The sequence below is a fragment of the Microtus oregoni genome, unplaced genomic scaffold (genome assembly GCF_018167655.1).
Source record: "Microtus oregoni isolate MIOR12 unplaced genomic scaffold, Mior012 000022F_ref0000154, whole genome shotgun sequence".
Lineage (NCBI taxonomy): Eukaryota > Metazoa > Chordata > Mammalia > Rodentia > Cricetidae > Microtus > Microtus oregoni.
This window is the reverse complement of record NW_024543081.1, coordinates 33,012,255-33,029,232: the sequence shown is the minus strand read 5'-3', so window position 1 is coordinate 33,029,232 and position 16,978 is coordinate 33,012,255. Positions and strand designations below refer to the sequence as shown.

Sequence of the window (16,978 nt, the reverse complement as noted above, 5' to 3'; positions counted from 1 at the left end):
AGAGTCCGTTGCATGTTAAATTTTGAATCATTTAAAGATATTCCTGCACAGAAGCCCTCATGCTCTCATATCTGTGGGGTTTGCACCCTGAAGATGCAGACCATTCCAGGGTCACTGGCTTCCTCGCACTGGCCTTTCCCATGCTGTATACAACCTGTTACCCAGACAGAAGCAGGTGGCAATGGAAGCCTGGCTTCTAGAGATGCTGCCTAAAGTAATTGCTCATCAAGAGGAAGTGGAGCCTCAAAATAGGAATTGCTTCCTTAAGGTTTAGACAATTTCCATGGAAACAGCCTGCAAAGTATACCTAAATTTAAAGGACTGGGGGTGTTGGTAAAATGACCTGGAAGGGCATAATAAGATAAGTGACAGGAAAGTGTTGAGCTGGTGACAATTTTAGTGGTTGGTTGTTTGTCCTTTCAGTCCTTTCACTATTCTGGCACACCCTAATTTAGGGAGAAAAGCCAGAGTCCTAATTACTTTTCTTGTTGTGGTAGTAAATGCCATGACCAAAAGCAATCTGAGGGATTAAAGGGTCTACTTGGCTTATAGGTTATAGTCCATCATCAAGGGAAGGCAAAGCAGAAACTCAAGGCATGACGCTGGAAACAGAAACTGAAGCAGAGGCCATACAGGAAGCTGCTTGCTGACTTTCTCTGGATGGCTGGCTCAGCTTGCTTTTTTGTATAGCCCAGGACCACCATACCAGGAGTGGCCCCTTACACAGTGAACTGGGCCCTCTCGCATCCATCAAGAAAATGCCCCCATAGGTGTGCCCAAAGGCCAGTCTGGTGGTGGAGGTAATTCTTCAATTGATATTCTCTCTTCCGGGGGGGAGGAGGGGCTAGTTTGTGTCAAGTGGACAAAAACTACCCAGCTCAGACATCCTCTGATTCTAGTGTCAGATGCAAGTTGACAGGATTCTGAGATCATCGGTATCAGATGAGTCGGAGAAAGACAAGACATGATCCGGATTATAGCTACCAACAAAGCTCTGAACGGAATCCTGCTAAGAAGCAGACAGATTTTGTCTCCCTGGTGAGAGAAGAAACAGGAAAGCTAGTCCGCAGCCAGAATCCTGTTTTTTGGTTTTTGGGTTTTTCGGTTTTGTTGTTGTTGTTTTGGTTTTTGCTTTGGGGTTTTTTGGGGGGATAGGGGGCTTTTACTTAACCAGGAAAAATAACGCCCCCCCCCACACCCCACTCAACAATAAGCCGATCAAAGCTGGCAAGCCAGTAAAAAAAAAATGTTTACATGTGCACTAATTTAATCTTAAATAGGAAAAACTTCCCAAGAAACAAAGGTTACCAGAGAAATGGAAACCCTAGGGGCGACCTTAATTATTTTTTTTAACTACTTCCTTCTTCCCAGCCTACGAAAGTAAATGCTAATAGGGGTTCTCCAGAGCGTGGTCACCCGTCAACCCCCAAAGCCAGTCTCCCACTCTAGACTGGGTCGTCGCCTTGGACACCCTGCAGCACACCGCCACCTGTTGCTGTCTTGGCGCCCCGAGCGGAGTCGCAAGCGGCCGCTAGAGTTCGTTCTAATTCCCCGGAGCAGAGCTGGCTGGGAAGCCCCGACGCAACGCGCCTGCTAATCCGCAGGGTGGGAGGCGACTCCGCAGTCTCCAAACCCCAGGCCCTCTTTTTCCTCGAATAATTCCTAGTGTCAAATCTGGGTTCCAGAGCTCGGCCCTGTCGCCCACGGTGAGCTCCAGAGCGCCCACCCCGAAGAAATTCCGAAACACCCCCAGAGACTATGAAAGGGACACGGGGTCATTGAGAACAGGAATGCGCAGCGCAGACAGGTTGCTGCGGGAGGTCCCTCAGCGTCCCTTGGATGCTCCTTTAAAGCGTTTTAACCCTGCCCTGTCGCCCTTAGCACAGCAGCCGGGTCGCAAGTTCACGGTTCCCAAGGCTGCAGAGAAAAGGCGGGCGGCGTGCATACACACACACACACACACACACACACACACGCCACCCGCGGGTACTCTGAAGCCACACACACACCCACACACACACACCCCACCCGCGGGTACTCTGAAGCCTAGGAGGAGATCGCGTTTGGAGACCCCTCCCGCCGGGAACGCGGCTGTCCCAGCTTCAAAAATGACCGGTCTCACTTCCGCGGGACTCCAGAGTGGCCACCGCAGGCGTGTACATTTCTCCGAGTCTGAGAATCCCTGCAAATTTGGGCTAGACAAGTTTAAGTCAGCTCCCCCGGAGTCTGTTTGTTTACGGGCTTGGAGGGAAAAAGTTTGAAGATCTTTAACCAGACTGAGCCCAGGCGCGAGCGGAAATCCCCAACAAAAGTGATCTGACTTCAAGTGGTTATATAAGTGGGGGCGCCTCTTCCCCGCCCGACTCCCAAGCCCTCTCATTACTATTCCGGGAGTAAAATGCATCTCGCTTTAAAAAAAAAAAAAGTTTTTAAATATATCATTATTATCTTGAGCCGGAAGGCGGGCGAAAGAGCAAGCAGAGTCCAGCGTGTGTGAGGACCCCACCCGCGTTCTGCCCCTACGCACTGCAGGAGGACGCCGAGTCCAGGGTGTTGCTGGCGCTGGGCAAGCCCTAGCGCCCTGCGGTCCCACGGTCCGCCACTCCACGTGGTGAGGATCAACAGTTTGTTGAGCTCATCAGTGACACCTTGAACTTTTCATAAAGAAAATGGGTATTGCACCGGGAGGGTTTGACCGCGGCCGCGCGCCGGGTTGTGTTCAATAATATTCAGTGATCTCGCTTGCGCCTCCCCCACCTCTTCCCGCAAAAATTCCATCGAGTCCGTTACTGGACTCGGACTTTTAAGTTCATTTACTGCACACACACACACACACACACCCGTTTGGTCACTCATCAGAGCCTTTAGGACCAGCCTCCCCCCACCCGCAGTTCCCTCCTAAAAATGACATTTTGCCGGCGTCTGCCGAGGGGCCTGAATTTCACTTTGTAACTTTCTGCGGAACCCGAGCCCGGGTGGCAGCTCCGGTGGTGGTATCGTATGCAAATACGCATGCTGACGTTACAGATCATGTGGGTTTTGGCGTAGATTCCCCACTGATCGAGGCATTTTTCCCCCTTTTTTTTCCTTTTTTTTTTCTTTTCTTTTTCTTTTCTTTTCTTTTTTTCTTTTAAAAATTTCGGCCGACCGTTCTCCGTACGGGGGCTTTTTCTGTCTGTCTGTCTGTCTGCCAGGCTGGCTTTCCCCACCACCACCACCTCTTTCCCACGGAGCCCGAGTCGGGCGCCGGGTGGGGAGTGGGGAGTGGGTGGGGGGAGCCAGCAGAGTTCCATTTTGGAACGCCCGTGCCTCGTCTCCGCGTTCCCAGCCCGGGTCCCCGCGTACCCAGCCCCGGCGCAGGTAAGAAACTTCGCCCCGGCGCGGAGCACCCGCAGCGGGCACCGCCAGCCCGGAGCCCGACACACCGGGCGCCCGCTACTCCAGCCCAACTTTCCCATCGCCGCGGCGGCTCCCGAAAATGTGTTGTTAATGGGACTTGGCTGGTTTAAGGATGGGGGTGCGCGGGAGGGGGTGTGCAGGCTCTTTTTTTTTGCGGGTGGGAGGGAATCCGCGGATATGGGGTGAAGGGGGACGGAGATTTATTTTTTTTTTATGAAATAGTTTTGATTACAAGTTTGGGTAAATGGAAGCCAGACCGAGGAGGAGGAGGAAAACATGTCTACGTTTCCCTATGTCGACATAAGCCACAAAAAAATATGGCGTCCGCTTTCGACAGGGCGTTACGTAGACCCGACTCTGTTTTTTATTTATTTATTTTGTGGCCGGCTCCCTGCCTTCTTGGCCAAACTGCGGCGCATTGTGCGAGCCGGGCAGGTCCCGCGGGGACTCCACCGGGACGTGGCCCCGTCTCGGCGCTTTTTGGCAGCCTGGGGGCTGCGTGTAGCTTCTCCCCTCCCTCCCCCGCTCTCCCCTCTGCTCTCCTCTCCCGGTGACGATTCGCCGTAATGTGGTGGCAGGAAGCATGACGCCGTGTTGAGGCTGCCTCTCCTCGCGTCGCTCCCGGTGGCTGCAGGCGGTCGGCGCGCGGCGCGGGCGGCGGACGAGCGACCTGCGGGCAGGGCCTGAGCGCGGCGCTGTGCCCACGCCCCGCTCAGGTGCGCGGGGAGGGGGATGCGTGGGGCACGAGGCCCCCGGGGGCCCTGCTGTCCCCGGCCCGCCCGGACCAGCCCGAGTCTCAATCAGGTCTCCCGCCTGAGTGGCCGTGGCGTTTTCCAGTCTGTCCCACAAGAGGTTAATCATTGCTGGCGTTGGAGCGTCTTTGTGGCTTCCCCAGGACTTGGGATCCGGGGCTTTGCAAACTTGCCCTTTCCCTAGCAGCTTTGCGGGAGGCTGCGAAGACCAAGAAGCTCGGAAAGTTGGAAAGCGGGAGCATCACAGGAACGTCTCTTTGGCCTCCTAGCTGTACTGAGCTCGGGAGGCGGTGGAAGAGGATGAGGAGGGCTTATCAAACAGGGTGGGTGGGGGAAACCTGTCTCGGTAGCCAAACCGTGATTTGCCCAGGCTTCCTTCCACCTGACTGATTGGCTTCAAAGCCAGTGGGTCCCACTGATGGCCTTTTGTTGGGGGCGGGAAGAAGGAGGGAGCACCCCTCCCCCTTCACAGTCACGGCTCAGCTGGGGCCCCAGGCCGCACTGTCCTTTTGAGTCCCCGAGTTCTCCATTTGCTGCTCTCTGAAGGTTTCTTTCTGGGAGTGAGTAGCTCCTTAGATCTGAGGCCAGCCCTGTGTGGAAGCAGGACTTGGGAGACAGATATGCCTCCATGTGACCCCTGAATGGCTTGGACTTCCCACAAGCCTCTTAAAATGCACTCTCTCCTGCTGCCTTCTCTATAGAGTAGAGCAGAAATTAACACCGCGGAAGCAAAGAGGGTGAGAGTAGAGTGCTGGGAGACTCAAGTCAAAAGGTGATTTTCTGTTGATAAGGGCCTGGAGTCTAAGCAGTTCAGGCCCAGGGCAGTAATGTCAAAAAGCATTTGGATGACGTCCAAGTGGAATAAATATCTTGTTAAATGGCCTGTTTGATAGTAAAAATAGGCTAATGGAGCCGTCAAGTGGTTCCGTGGGACCAACATAAAGGTTTAAGTTTAAAGCGAAAGTCACAGAAGGCTGTTTGTTTACACATGTTCTTTTAAGGCTAGGGGGAAATCTAAAACTAAGATTAAAATGTGTCCCTGACAGTAATCAGGTCTGTGGCGTGTGAAAATATTGTTACTTTGTAAATACTCCATCACTGCTGGGCGAACTTGTACCTTGCTTTCCTGTAGGGTTTGATGTAAGCTAGGGATCCACCTGTAGATAATGGCACTTAAGGGGAAAATTCAGAAGGCCAAAGTTTTAGGGTAAACTAGTGACTCATCGTTTAAAGAGAGAGGAAAAAAAAATAATCACATACACCGAAAACACTGGATTCCCAAGATGAAAACAGATGATCTTGGCTTGCCCAGTGGTGATGGCATCCCAGGTGGTTACAGGAGCACTGTGCCTTTAACAACAACAGGGGTGGGGGGGGGGGGTGGATTTGGTGTTTGGTAAGTGTTGCTAGCACTGTTACAGTATCTAGGCCTGCTGGATGGCTGGATGGTCCTGCTTTATTGTGTAATTCTCTCCATTACCCCACAAGCCAACCATCACTCTTGTCTTCAGACACTGGTTGAGGAAACAGAGGTGAAGAAGGAACATTTGGCCAACCCACGGGGTGCAGTGTCTGTGCTGGAGGCCAAGCTGACTTGACAGCATTCATCTCTGGTGACGGAGGTCACTGGGGTGACAACCCAAAGGGTCAAGTGCAGGCAGGACGGAGAGCAGTAACTACCGCCCTGGGTCTCCACTCAGGAATTCATCTGGATTTCATTTGCTTATTCGTTTCTTTGGCGACTACATGTTGACGTATTTATTCGTTCAGCAGCTACACCATTCCGGCTACTCATAAGAGCCCACTGTCGTTAAACATTTTTATAATGCCAGACACTCTCCTGAGGGCTTCGGATGAGACTATGTTGTCTTCAGGACAGCCAGGAAAGATCACAGAGGCTCTCGTTGTCTAGAGATGAAGAAGTGCAGGCCTAGAGAGGTCAGCTCACTTGTTGACCGACTCCTGGACCATGAGTCGAGAGTGTCAGCACCCACACCAGGGATACCTCCACTGCTGCAGCACACTGCAGCAGACATTGTGGGGACGCGGAAGGGGGGGAGTGTGGCAGAGCCCCTGGGCTCAGCACAAAGCTCTGCTCCACACTAATGGAGATGCTGGTGGGATAAAGACCCCCTACCCTCTTGGAGTTTGAACAGACAGTAGGAGCGCTCATTAGGCCCAATCAAGCAGAATTAAGTAAGTGCTATGACTGAGGAAAAGCAACTATTGTGGACCACACGGGAAAGTGGGATTGTGCTCCTCCGAGGGGCTCTTGGGACTCTCCTGGAGGGGATGGCTTCTAAAGTGACCCATGAATGAGAAAGAACAATGCCTGGGGAAGGATGCATAGAATAGCATTGATTCAGCTGCAGGCAACCGAAATCCTGAAGACCACGTGATTTATCTAGCCCGGGACATTTTTTGTGGGGACCGGATGATGTCTCAGCTGTGTCTTTTCGTCCTGCATGTGGGTCTTAGGCCTGAGGTTTATGGAGATGGCTGTGTCCCTGGGCCCCAATCAGAGCTTGGCTATGTGGTGACCCAAACGTGCCAGGGAGAGATGAGCGAGTATTTTTAGTCAGACACATTACCGCCGTGAACATGATGGGGTTCTGTTTGTAAGGCAGAAGATGTGAATTAGCAGGTAGAGTGTCTGATTTCTGAGAGAGGAAGTGGAAGAAAGGTATTTGGGTGGTCCTGGAAGCTGTCTGCAGTCTGGGAAGTGGAGAGAGGGGTGCAGAGAGAGTCGTGCAGGAGATGACGTCAGCTTTTGCTCACTGTAGAGGCTGTTGACCATTACTCTGTAGGTGCCAGGAGCCATGGCAGGCTTCTGGACAGGGACTGTCATGTGTTTAAGCCTACAGAGTGTGCCTGGTACAGACAACCTTGCTTGCTTCTCCCTCGACATAGAATGAGATCAAGGAAATTTTCAGACAGGGGCTAATGATGTCTGGGAGGGGGGGAGACAGAGTGCAATGAGGGGGTGCAATGACAGAGTGTAAGAGGGGAGTAGAGATAGTCTTTAGATCCTGACAATAAAAATCTAAAATTAAGCCCCCGTGCTGAAGAGAGAAAGACAGGAGAGTTCATGGAACTCCCTGACCAGTCAGTCTAGCTCAGTCAGTGAGCTCTGGCTTCATTGAGAGACTGTGTCTTAAAAGATAAAACGGAGAATGACTGAGGAAGATGCCCAACATTGCCCTCCGGCCTACACATGCATGCACACGCACGCGCGCGCACACATACACATACACACATACACATCCACAAACCAATAATCCAAAATTATTTTGAGGCGCTTCAGCTGTTCCAGGAGGTAAGCAGCACTCTTTCCACAGTGATTCAGTTCACAGAGCAGAAGCAGCTGGACAAGGGACCTCTTTGCCAGCTAAGCGTTATGCTCATCTTCCTGGCCTCTGGGATTCCTGGGTCCTAGCTGCAGCTCTCCTCTCCCCAACAGACTCCTTTTAGTCCTGGCCCTCCCCCACATTGCTTTAAATCAAGAAGGTGGCAGGATTGGCCCCAGAGCTATATCAGCTTCCACTTGCAGGACTCCCCCAGCAAGAGCCAGGCTCTCTAATTCTTTTTACTCACACACTATTAGCCTTGTGCCTTTGGGCAGTTACTTGCCTCTCTGAACCCTGGTTTTTTCTTTAAAGCAAAACCACTCATAGCTGTCATATGAATTATTATGGAGCGTAAAAAGCTTATAAAAGAAAATATATTATATACATAATATATAATACATAGGGTATATTATATATAATGTATATATAACAGCACTGCACCTGATACATTAGCCTGCTCAGCAAACTGTCAGCACCATCATCATGCAGAGGTCACTACAGCCACCTCTAGGAAATGACTTCCTTGTGTGACATTGTAATTAACAGGCTCAGGGTTAAGCGTCCATCAGGAACCCTGCCTGTCCCCATCTCATCGTGCGTTCCTCTCACCAGCCCTCTTCCCAGAGCACTGGCACTTATTCTGCGGCAAATCTGAGTGGCCTCAGCGATGACAACCCTGATGAGCCTGGTGCCATCATGGGCTCCTCCTGTGTGGAATCACGGTCCACACCCAAGCAGAGCAGTGCTGAGGGCCACAGTGCTGTTCACATGCCCCCTTGATAGGCACCCAGATGGCCATTGTGTGTGGCTATCTGAACTGGGGGAGGGAGGAAGAGAGAGAAAGAGAGAGAGAATAAGACGAGGAAATGTGGTCCCATTTCCCCTCCCCAACCCTTCTGTAAAGCCCCCACCCTACGTTGAACAGGTTGTGATATTAAGAACATCCTCCTACAAGCTGTTTCCTGTTCTGTGCTTGTAGTCGTGCATTTAAGAGGGGCTGATTGGCAGTGGTGTGTGAGAGAGAGACCCCTAAGGAGCAAAGCTATCCTAACAGCACTACCTCCATATCCCCCCAAATTTCCCCCCACGAAACAGAGGACAGACCCAAAGCCAGCAGCTCTGTGCCCCCAGGGAGGACAGTTTACTTACTAAAAGCCTCAACTTATACCCCTTTTGGTCCCCGCCACATGCTCTACTTCCTAGTACGAGAATGTTCCTGGAGATTAAATCTAGTCACAGCAGTCTTTCACAGCAATAGCATTCAACACAGAATGCAACTGGCAGTGAATGAAATCTGTGTAATATTGATCCATAGGCAGTTTGATAGTAAGGAGTGTGGCCCAAGTGGTAACTTTGAACAAAGAGACTTGTGGGTGCACGGGCTTGGTGTGGGATGGAAGCGTTACAGGCCTATGTTGCATTTATCTTGTGTAGGGAACCAGTAAAAACCCCAGGGAACAGTTTGTCATTCAGTATGAGGACCTGACTTTCGTATCCCGGGGGCACTGGTGTGGCCAAAAGAGTCAGCTCCTTCTTTGTCTAGGCTGGGGGATCCTTCCTGTTGGGGTCTCAGGACCCAAGTGAAGGAGAGAAGCTGTTGACAGCGTGGCCTGGCCTGGCTGGGGTGTTATGCACAGAAGGTCCTGGGTACAAGTTCTCTTTGGTCTGCTCGAATGCCTGCAGCTGCAGCTGCTGAGCTCCAAAACATCTGCAGAATGTGGAGGGGGCCTAAGAAGTCTAAGTTAAAGAGCAGGCAGCATGCATGCATGCACGCCTGCGTGTGTCAGCTGCACACAGGTGACAGTTTCAAACTAGTATTGCAGAAAGGTACAAGAAAAACACTCCCCGGTGGGCCAGCTTCCCCCCCTCCCGCTCCCCCCCCCCGCTTTGTCAGCTCTGCCTCGTGAAACCGAACAAATGCAAAGCTACCCGCTCACCCAGACACACCATAAGTCCACAAATCAGTTCATCTGAAAAATGGCAGTGGCTACTGTGTGCCAGACACCGGGCTGAATGTTTCCCCTTTATTCTGCCACGTAGTGCAAGCAGGAGGGGTGGATGGAGAGCTGTGAATGGCCCCCTGCAAAGACAGGAAAGCAAAGCTCAAGGCGCTGAAGCCCTGACTCAGGAACACAGAAGGGAGGGAGGAAAATCAGGTTGCTTCCTGGGATCAGTTTGTCTCTAGGGTTTTCAAGCGTGTAGACAGACAAGCTCCTGGCTAGCCTGTAGGGGAGTGTGGAGAGAAGGTTTGGTTTAGACACACTGTGGGGCTGTCTATCCGGTTGCTTTTCTACTGCAGGGGTTTAGGGGATGGGCCACCATGTGAACCCGTGTGGGTACATGCATATGGCTACGTATAAGAATATGGTCAGAACTGGGCTTCTAAATCTTCACCCCTAATCTGTAGAATCCTACCACCCTGCTCCATCAGCGTCTGTCAGATGCTCTCCAGGGCCACTGGACTCTCTCCTTGACCTGGACAGAAAGAATCCCAGTGAGTAAAACTCTGCAGAGTTGGGACCTGAAGAGCTGCTGGGGCCTCAAGGAGAAGGCCCAGCTTCGGCAGCCAATGAGGAGCAGGAGAGGAGGGAGCAAACATGGGGGCGGGCGTGGAGAGTGGCTGTGTTGCTGTTTTTATACAATAAAAGAGGATCATTGTAATTGGGAACCTTTGAATCATAACACGTCTGCCCATGGCTCTCTCCAGCTGCAGAGCCATTTAGTTAAATAGCACACAGAAACCGCCTTTCAGCTGATATTACATCCCCGCTGTTCTTAAAATATGAGGCAGGGCTGAATCGCTCTAGCAACAAAGCCAACTCAGGCTCCCCCAGCCCCTGGGCCTACCCAGCGTCCCTGAGGGAGCTCCGTGGCCTGTGGAGGATGACGTGTTAAAATTATTTTTCGTTTGAGCTTCACCTCTGCCTTCCTAGAAACAGATTCTTGAAGATGTCTGCACACCGCCTGGCCAGAGCCTTAGTACCGCTTGTTGGGATGTTGGGATGGGGTGTGCTTTGGTTTTTGCCATTTGAACTTTGGTCCTTCCTACCCCCCCCCCCTTTCTCTGTGAGTGTGTGTGTGTATGTCTGTGTGTGTCTGTGTGTGTGTGTGTGTGTGTGTGTGTGTGTGTGTTGGAGTGGATAGTGGGAATATATGATCTGGAAACTGAAAGCTGGGAAAGGAGGCTTTCCCTCTATCTAAGGCATTTCAGAGAAGGGCCGAAATTCAGGCGAGAAGGGACTCTCCTCTGATCTCTCCAGCTGAGACCTCCACTCCTCCTGATTCTCAGGACCTGCCGTCTGCTGTCCTCCGGGGAACTTTGTGTTACTAACTTGATTCTGAGCAGCCAGGGTGCTGCAATCAGAAACAAGTAGACTAGGAAAACATGCAGATTTCTGGCCATTTCCAAGTGCCAGGGTGCTGTAAAGTGGAATGGGAACTATCACTTCAAGGGTGAGTGATGGACCTCCCAGCAGCCAGTATTGTCCACAGCATGCAGCTGAACAGTGTCTGTCCTTGATACTTTTAGAAGCAGGAACCTGGGTCTCCAAGTATATACCCGACAACCAAGTGAAAGGATGTTCAAGGGGATGAGTTTATTATTGGGACCCAGGAATGTTCTAGATAAGAGAAACTTCAGAAGCCAGACCTGATGCAGTGGCACACACCTGCGATCCCAGTGTTGGGAGGCAGACATAGGAGAATGACGTCAAGTTCAAGGCCAGCCTTGATTGAAAAGCGAGTTCCAGGCTATCCAGGACAACAAAGTGGCATAGTGAGACCTTGTCTCAGGAAAGGAGGGAGGAAGAAAGGAAGGAAACTGGAGGATCCAGCCTGGAGTAACTGAGGTCCAAAAAGCTATGCAAATCAGCACCAGATCCGGCCATCCTAGGGGAGTCCTTTCAGGCCTTTCTGCTTCCCTGACTTTCCTAGCACTTGCTGAGCACCTGCCTGAGTGACAGATCAATGGCCCTGCTCTCAGGAAGTCCACCCTGGGTGATGCTGAACCACAAGCATGGCTCCAGTCCACATAGCTACCCCGACCGACATCATGAGTACAGTTCTAAATGCCTTTCTGACACCCCAAAGAGATATCCGCATTCTGTCTTCTGCGTTTGACCAACAAGGAAGCACAACATAGGAAGGCGTTTGTCCAAGGGTTTCAGAAACCAGGCAGGCAGGCTCACACACCATCTACCCCTAGGACTTGTAAGGCCCCAGGCACTTACTGAGTCTCCGACCCTCTGTGCGCCTGTGGCTTTACAAAGCGGTCAACACCAAGGGCAGAGCCAGAGCTCAAACACAGCTCTTTAGGATCCAAGACCCGAAGAGTTTTATCTCCTCCAGGCATGGTGCATTTGGTGAGACTCCCAGGTTAGTTCTTCAAAGTCTCCTAAAAACCAAGGGTCCTTTTAGGAAGCTGGAGAAACTGAGCAACAGGTGCTTATTAGCATAAAAATCATCAAGTTTGATGGCTACACATTGTAAGTATGGCCCCTCTTCCTTCTTTTTCTTCCCTCCTCCCTCTCTCCTTCCCCGCAACCCTTCTGTCTTTCCTTTGTCTGAAACAGAGTGACAATGTGCAACCCAGGATGACCTTGACCTTGAATGCACACCTCTCCTGCTGGCATTAGACAAGGTGAAGCTAATCTTCTAAATTTGCCTTGTTGAGGTAGGACATGTTAAATTCACCCATTTAAAGCATACAACACCTCTCTACAGTATATTTATATAACTTTTGTAGCCATCACCACTAGGCAACTTTAGGACATTCCCATAGCCCCCATAAGTGAACCACAGGCACCCATAAGCAGCTGCTCTTCATCTCACCTCCTGAGCTTCACCCCAACCCTGATCGACTACTCTGGACTTTCTGATCTATGCCTTTGCAATCCTATAATCTGGAACTTTATATGTCTAGCTTCTTTTACATGGCTTGAAGCACTTGAGGGTCATCCACCATCCAGCGTGTATCCGTGTTTCTTGCCTTTTTATTGCCAAACGGTACCTCACTGGGTAGCTATGCCATGTTCTGTTACCCATTCACCAGCTGATGGCCTTTCGTGCCTCCTCCCAGTGACCCGGCAGTTTTCTGGATGGATGAATCCAGAATCTCTTCTAACCTGTTAGGCCTACCCCAGGAAGTATAAGAAATTTGCGAAAGCCGCTGTGAACATTTGTGCACATATTTTCATATGTACACTACACACGGTTTCATTTCTATTTGGTTTGTTTTGAGACAGGGTAGCCCAGGCTGGCATTGAACTCACAACGTAGCTCAGTCTGGTCTGAAACCCTTGATCGTCCTGCCTCTGCCTGCTTAGTTTATAGTCATGCACCGCTATGCCTCTTAGCTGTCGCTGCTTCTGTTTCTTATGGGTGCTTCAGTACAGGAATACTTAGAGGAGAAATTGCTACATATTGGCCAACAGTTGATACTGTCCTTTGGTCCACTTTACAAGCAAGGAAACAAAGGTGCAGGGAAGGGAGGGTCACACTGCTGGAGTGTAAAGGAACAGGACTCAACCTTCAATCTGTCTAGTGACTATCCAGGACCAACACTGTAGCAGAGTAAATAAAATGTCTGGTGCGTAAAATTTAAGGACGCACCCACTCTTGACTCCAAGAATCATAGGGCTAGTTAGCACTAGAGAAGCACTGCCTCCTTAAATTTGCCCCATAAGTTCCTAGTTTTCCATTTACCTTATCTTGGTTCTCAGTGCTGGGGAAGGTGGGGGAACATAGGCATGGCCCTAGAGATACCAGCTGGCACTGTGGTGGTGGCTGACACATCTCTGACCTTATGTCCTGAGAAGCTGCCTATTAGTCACTCGCTGTAGCTGAAGGGACATCCTGATACCTTTCTCTTGTGACCTGAAGACCCATGCTCACGGCATGAAAGAATGAGCCACCTCCCAGTGACCAGGCAGTTTTCTGGATGGACGAATCCAGATTCTCTTCTAACCTGTCAGGCCTACCCCAGAAGGTATAAGACCCAGCTACAGAGCCAGTTCTGGCTCTTCTTAACTTGTACCTTTCCCTGCTGGGCTATATATGTGTTCTGAGTCTAGCTCTGTCATCTCCAAAGCCAGAGTGATGCTTCTGTTCTTCCCAAATGGAGCAAACACTGATAGATGGTACCTTTGGGGTCAAGGTAAGCCAGCTATGGGATGTGGTGGATTCTTGTGAAATGAGCCCCAGTGGTGACCTCATTTGTCACCTCTCGGCCTCCTGGTCTTTCACAGTTGGAGTGTGGAGGGGATACATAGTCTATAGGAGGGGACTTGGGGGATCTACTTTAAGATGTCTAGATAAAGGAGAGATGTATCAGCTATGCAAACCACTTGAAATGATAGGAATCCTGTTGCTCAGTTTAGCACAATGCCTCATAGGTCCTGTGTGTGTGGCTTAAAGTCACTCTTAATAACAGAAGCCCAAGGGTCCTACTCAGCCTTCCTGCTACTCCTCCTAGCTCTGGGCACAGTACCATGCCTAGCACCTAGACACTAGCGAGCAGAGGCTATCCATATGGAGGGTCACCTCTGCTTTGCACTGTCCCCCAATGGTAGATCCCTGGGGAGACCTCAAGCTAGAAGAACTCCGGGTGTTTCTCCTTTGATTTTTCTCCCTTCCCCCGCCGCCAGAGTACCTAGCCTTGACCGAGTGGTTGCTCAATAGTTATTAAACTGATAAGCGGAATTGGATCCATGAGAGTTCTGCATGTGTGTTGTGTGCATGTTGACATGGGAGAGCGACCTAACGCTGCTTCTCACTCCACAGAAGTGAATAGAAACTTTCAGACTGCTTCTGTTTTCACCGTCTTTGCTTTGTTTTCAAATAGAGTAGGGGCTGGAGAGATGGCCCAGTGATTAAGAGCACTGGCTGCTCTTCCAGAGGACCTGGATTCAGATTCCCAACACCCACATGGCAGCTCGCAACTGTCTATAACTACAATTCCAGGGAATCTGGCTCCCTCAAACAGACATACATGCAGACAAAGCACCAATACATGTAAAATAAGAGTAAATGAATCTTGTTTTTTAAAGAAGAAAAGAGGAAGTCCTACTGGAAGGACTATCAGTCTGTCACCTGTCACCAATCTCCCCCTTCCTTAGCTCTACTGAAATGTGATTTGAAACTCCCAAATCCATGTCTTTTTTATTCTCTTAAACCTTCCCTGGTCACTGGTCACCCAGAAGTCAAAACCCATATGCTCCCAGGGGCTTGGCAAGTCAGGTGGAAGAGTGCAGGGGTAGAGTGTAGACCGATAGGATGTGATGCAGAGAGGTGCCAGGGTGGGGCTGGGGGAGCTCATGCCTTAACCCTTAGCATAAGCCTAGTTTTTCAACTGAACTCTCCAATCTTCCTGTAAAGGAAAGTAACCTCTGACCCACGGGGTCAAGTCCAAATTCCTCCCCCTAGTACACTGGCTGTCTTGGAACAGATTTCTTCCCGGCAGGCATATCTTGCTCTAAGTCTTGCTGTGTATGCCCCATTTCAGCTGCACGAGATTAACGCCTGAACCCTAAGTGCACCATCGCCTCTCCCTTTTTATTGTTTTGCACATGGGGATCCTGCCCCAATTCCCTAAACTTGCAATGTCACCTTTTCCTTCTGTGGTGAGCCTTGTTTCTCCCTCCGAGAGGCCAGTGTGCCCTGAGAAAAAGAATTGTCACTTTATGGATTTTGATCTGTTTATGTATCTGTCTCCCTGAAGGAGAAAAAAAAATGAGTCACTTTCCACCAGCAGGGAGAACTTCCTGTTTGTCTGCGTGCTCCCAGGACCAGAGCAGCGCTGACCCACTGCACTGGGGATTAAGAATGAATGGCTATGCAGTGTGCGTCTATGGCTGCCCTGCCGCGGTGAGCAAAAGGCTATCTTTGGAATCCAGAGAGAGACTTCCAGGAGGGTCCTGCTGGCATGGCACAGGTGCATAATGAGCTGTGCTCGCTGCTGCCCCTGGTGGCAGATCTTTGTCAGAAGCTTGAAGGACTTCTGGGCTGCTTCCTCTCCTGGAGAGCTTTCCATGACTCCTAATATTATACTTGCAGAAATGGAACTTGAAGCCTAATTCTAACTTAGGCTTGGGGTACAGCGAAGACTGGTAGGTGACAGTAAGGAGAGGTGTGATTCCAAGAAGCTGAGGCAGGAGGATCGTGAGTTCTTCTGAGGCCACCCTGTCCCCAAACAGTCCAAAACAAGATCAATTCTAACGGTATCAAATAGGGAGACCAACGTGCCAGATGCCAGCCATTAAACCAAGCATGGTGTGTGTTACACTTTATTTAATGTAATTTAAAACTACCCAGTTTGATAGAAAATTTACACCCATTTTGCGTAGGAGACAGCTGAGGCTATAAGACACAAATCTGATGAATTGCGCTGGAAATGGCAGAGATGGAGTTTAGAGCCAGATGCGAGTAACATCAGAGACAAAGTTCTCTCCTGTCACTCTGGAAGGACTGTTAGGATTCAGTGTCTCACCCTTAGCGATAGAATGCAAAGACCAGCCCTGTCTTCCCCTAGTGTGGCAGGCTTCATTCATGAACGACTGCAAGATTAGAGTCAATGACAGGAACATATTCGCTTCGCCAGAATAAGTACTTTAGGGCATTGAGGCAGCTCCTTGTCCTCAAGATACTCTTGTGGTTGTCACCTGTCAAAAGAGCGAGAGGGCCAGTAATCTTACTGGACTAACCTGTGCAGCAAGAAAAGCTGTGAGGATTGCAAGTGTGTGTGTGTGTGTGTGTGTGTGTGTGTGTAATAGTGGCTAACAGAGCATTCTTCAGGGAAGGGGCATGAAACCCTGTGATGGCTATTTTCAGTTGTGTACTTGGCCCCAAGTGGAAAAGAGTCTCAAGGAAGAACTATCTAGGTTGCATTAGCCTGTAGTCCTGCCTGTGAGGGTTAACTGGCCCATCCTGTATTGGGGTGGTACCATTGTATGGGCCGAGCCCTGAGCTGTGTAAGAATGGAATAAATCGAGCTGGTGGGTGAGCATGCACTCATTCATGTCTCTCTGCTCTTGACTGAACGCGGGGCGTGGCCAGCTGTCTCCAGTCCCATCCACCTTGACTTCCCTGCTCTGACAAGCTGTGACCTGGAACTAACTGTAAGCTGCAGCAAACCCCCCTTTAGCCCTAAGGTGATCTCAGTCAGGGTACTTACCACGCCAACAGAAATAAAACTTGAGCAGACCCCTAGACTATGAAGCATGTGTCACGGTGACAGATGACCCCACTGTCCCAGGGGCTTAGCAAACCAGGGTCTTTCTCTCAGGAAGTCAGTCCCCTGAGGAACCACAGCTCTCCACAGAGCCTTATTTCAAGCTGTGGCCTAGGAATCCAGGCTGCCAAGATTTTATGGTTGTGACATTTGAAGCCACTGGCTTTCTGGCTGCTAGAGCAGGGGGAAAGAAAAGGGACACAAACCCGCTTTCAGATTTGCCACATCTGCTCCCACAAGAAGCCTGGACAATG

The 16,978-nt window shown here is 50.5% G+C and overlaps 1 protein-coding gene across 1 annotated transcript in view; it reads left to right on the top strand.

Moving 5' to 3' along the window:
• Nucleotides 1-3,076: 3,076 nt before the first annotated feature.
• Nucleotides 3,077-16,978, top strand: part of Zhx2 (zinc fingers and homeoboxes 2) — a 140,995-nt gene continuing 127,093 nt past the window's right edge. Inside the window, exon 1 of the mRNA XM_041672212.1 lies at nt 3,077-3,360. The gene's annotated coding sequence lies outside the window, so the exon portion shown is untranslated. The remainder of the gene's footprint in view (nt 3,361-16,978) is intronic.